Below are 4193 nucleotides of genomic sequence, written 5' to 3'. Positions count from 1 at the left end.
CAGACAGTTAGTAGATTGCACTGGGTGGGGGGCGTTGGGGAAGGAGGGAGTTGAGGGGGAAGGGAGGGAGTATGTGCAGTGGGGAATAGTTATGCAGCCCCCACCTTGATCATATAACAGCAAGAAAGTGTCCCAAGACCCAAGAAGGAAGTTAGCCTAGATCTTATTTTTCAACACAATCTAACAGTGACTTTGTTAAGAAACAGAAATTCAGGGCCTAAGAGGTTGGTGGAAAACGCCAGCTTTCGCTTCCTTTCCTGAGCAGCCCTCCTGCGACCACCTTTGGCTTGGGAGTGGCAGGTCGTCCGTGAGCACGAGTGACCGGGTCCCTGATACTTTCCTCGTGGTCACAGCCTCACCCGCAGTTTGGGGCACTGTGGGGTGGGGCGGGAAGGTGGCTGGCACTTTGAAGTGTCCACCTTTCTGCGGGCTCTGCCGCCTCATCCCTCCAACAGCAAGCCAGGGCCGGTGGCTGTACTATTCCCTCCTCCCTCACCTAGCATCCCCTTTTTCCAGAGGACGAAAGGTAGGGGAAGCTAAGAAATGATGGCACAGGATTTGAACTCAGGACTATCTGGGCTCACAGTTGCATGGCAATTCTATACCACCTTACTGTCCTAGGCAGGGCAGGAGCCCCCAGACAGGATGGGTAGCCTTTCTGAAGTTAAAATAGTAAAAGGCAAAAAGGGAGCCCTCACCTGAGCACGCAGCTATAAAGGAGCACACAGTTCTCCTCTGGCCCCTCTCCGAGGATGCGTTCTCTTCTTCCGTGAGGCCAGGCGCACCGCAGGCATCTGCCTTTGATTAGACCGGGCCGACAGAAAGCATACCTGTGGTCCCGGGCCTCTCTCACACTCCAGAAATGCCATTCACAGACAGGGAAGAGGGAAACGGAGGAGAGGAAGGGAGGAAGGGAAGGAGAACAATCAACAGCTACGTGGGAGCATCCTGGGAGGTGGGGTTACCGCCAGAGACAGAAATGGGCCTCAGCCGCAGGTCAGGGCGTGGACATGGAGGCAGCCAGGCCCGATTTGCTGGGGGAACCACACTGGGCCGGGCATGGAGAGGTTTGCCGTGTGTGCAGCAGCTTGCAGGGAGCCAGCTGCTGAGAGCTGGGGCTGCTTCTTCTAAGCTGAAAGGAAGAGAAGGGCACATCTTTCAGAGCCGCTCAGTCCCCCAATCATAGTGCCTGGCTCCGACCTCCCACTGGGCCCATCACAAGGCCTTACGGTTGGGGACATCAGTGACCTGCAACAGGGACAGGGAAGAACATCCTGGCCAGGAGTGAGCTAAGGAAGAAATTCACCATATGGCCCTGGTAAATGCCTGGGAGTGAGAGCCTTACACTCACCGTCTCTTTCCTCTCAGCCGTTGTAGTTAAAAACCACGCTCTTGACTTGCTGATGCTCTAAGCTGCCTGTTGGGGGTGGAGGTGGCTTTCCACGGCTTCTTGCACAATGTTGGCCCTGACTCACTGTCCCCCAGGCAGGGGGAGACTGCTGTGTTCAAGGAGAGTTCTGGGTGCATGCAGAACAGAATAGGGAGCCCCCACCGGGGCAGGTGCTGGCGGCTCTTCACTGTGTCAGCTCACTCAGCCCTCAGGTCGCCCTCTCCTCAGGTGTTACCTGCAATGTACAGGTGCGGAAATGGAGAAGACCTGCGCTGGGTCCCAGAACGACGCTGGGCCCATGGAGGCTGCCAGGAGAGACACTGCCGGGTTCCCACTGCGGAGACACTCGTGCTACAGCCCAGAGAGGAGGACACTTTATTAACTTGTCACATCGAGCAAAGGCACTGGTCGCTCCATTCTCTTGCTGTGCCTTGAAAAGAGGAGAGAATGTGGAATCCGAGGGCTGGGCTGCAGCCCTGGCTGCACCAGCTTCCCAGGCAAAGCAGTAACCTGAGACGGGCCACCTCCAAGCATCAGGAAGTGTGGGCAACCGTGGGGAAGAGAAAAATAACAATGCCTGCTGTCCTCACCTTCCAGGCTTGCTTTACGGGCAGAGGGGGTGACAAGTGTCATTCTTTCCTGGGGGCTGCAAACCATGATTCAGGTGTCATGTGCTGAACTGTGTCTCTGCAAAATACATGCAGTCCTCACCCCTGGTCCCTCAGAATGTGACTGTATTTGAAGATAATGTCTTCAAGGAGGCAATTAAGCCAGACTGGGGCCCTTAGGATGGGCCTGGTGTCCTTATAAGAAAAGGAGAGGGCCCAGTGCAGTGGCTCACACCTATAATCCCAGCACTTTGGGAGGCCGAGACAGGTGGATCACATGAGGTCAGGAGTTCGAGACCAACCCGCCCAACATGGTGAAACCCTGTCTCTACTAAAAATACAAAAAAAAAAAAAAAAAAATTAGCCAGGTGTGATGGTGGGCACCTATAATCCCAGCTACTTGGGAGGCTGAGGCTGGAGAATCGCTTGAACCTGGGAGGCGGAGGTTGCGGTGAGCTGAGATCATACCATTGCACTCCAGTCTGGGCAACAAGAGTGAAACTCCATCTCAAAAAAAAAAGAAAAGAAAAGAAAAGGAGATTAGGATGTGGACACAGAGGGAAGACCACGTGAGGACACAGGGAGAACACAGCCATCAACAAGCCAAAGAGAGTGGCCTCAGAGAAACCAACCCTGCCGACACCTTGTTCTTGGACTCCTAGCTGTCAAAATTATATAAAAAAAATACATTTCTGTTGTTTAGGATCACAGACCAGTGCCTGACGCTGTGGCTGTGTTAGGCTCTAGACACGGGCAGGAATTGAGAGAAGGGAGCAAAGTATCCGCTGGGGCAGTCAGGAAAGGCTTCGTGGAAGAGGCAGACTGAACTTTGGTTTTCTAATTTATGAAGTGGGGATGACAACAATTCGGCTCTCAGAGCCGTCAGGAGGACAAAATGAGGGAATTCATATAAACTACTGCATACAGTACCTGGCTCCAGAGGACGCACTGGTGAATTTCAGCATAATTTCTACCATTATCATTATTAAAGGATGAGGAGATCTGGGGATGGGGAATGAAGTAGCATGGGAAAAGGCAGAAAATAGGGGAGTGGACAGTGAGGAACCACTGTCCTAGGAAGGGCAGACTTCATATTGCCTGCCCCAGAGAGAAGAGAGAAAGGATGCGTTCGTTTATTGTGTGACATCAGGAGGGTGATGGTGTTGCTATATTTTTTTTGTCATCTGACAAGAACTTCTCCCCAGACCAGTTTTAAATACTCCTGTCTGATCCATTTCCCTTATGCCGAAGTCACTCATAAAAACTGTAAGATCTCAAGAAAGCAGTGAAAGATTCAGGCCAGGTCCTCCAATTAGCACAGTTGTGTTGGGGCAGATCTTCAGCGTCTCCATAGATCCTGTGTTGCAGGTGAAAGCCCTCATTTGGGATCCATCAGATCCATCCGTTTTTTTTTGTTTGTTTTTTTTGTTTGTTTTTTTTTTTTGAGACGGAGTCTCCCTCTGTTGCCCAGGCTGGAGTGCAGTGGTGCAATCTTGGCTCACTGCAAGCTCCGCCTCCCAGGTTCACGCCATTCTCCTGCCTCAGCCTCCGAGTAACTGGGATTACAGGCGTGTGCCACCATGCCCGACTAATTTTGTATTTTTAGTGGAGACGGGGTTTCACCATATTGGCCAGGCTGGTCTCGAACTCCTGACCTCAAGTGATCCACCCGCCTCAGCTTCCCAAACTGCTGGGATTACAGGCATGAGCCACCATGACTGGCCCTATCAGTCGTTTTCTATGAGGGTCAGAGGCCATGCTTGTTACAACCTTTTTTCTTTGTCTCTCTTTTTTTGTTTTTTTTTTTTAACTTGTTGCTTGACTGGCCCACTACTAATCTTCCTTCCTTCATTCCACAGTTATTGATTAGTGTGTTTCAAGCATTGGGCCTTCCATCTGTGCTGGGTACTGGGCAGGCAGCAGCGCACAAAGGACATAGCTCCTGTTTCCTGTGGCATTTGTCTTACTTCAGTGTGCAGAGGACTTTGCCTGCCTCCTGGCTACCTCCTCTAGCTGCGCTAATTCCTGTAGAAAGGGAAAGGGGAGCAGAAAGCCTGTCCTGGCCGCGCATGCTCCCCAGGCTGCAGTGCTGCGTCGCTGAACCTGTGTTCTGTGAAGGTGAGGTTCGCCGTGGGCATCAGTGAGGGAGCCGCAAGAGGAGCTGTGAAAAACGTAACAGCAGGTCTGGGGTGGTT

The sequence above is a fragment of the Hylobates moloch genome, unplaced genomic scaffold (assembly GCF_009828535.3).
Source record: "Hylobates moloch isolate HMO894 unplaced genomic scaffold, HMol_V3 SCAFFOLD_33, whole genome shotgun sequence".
Classification (NCBI taxonomy): Eukaryota; Metazoa; Chordata; class Mammalia; order Primates; family Hylobatidae; genus Hylobates; species Hylobates moloch.
The sequence above is the reverse complement of the archived record's forward strand: the minus strand, read 5'-3'. Positions refer to the sequence as shown.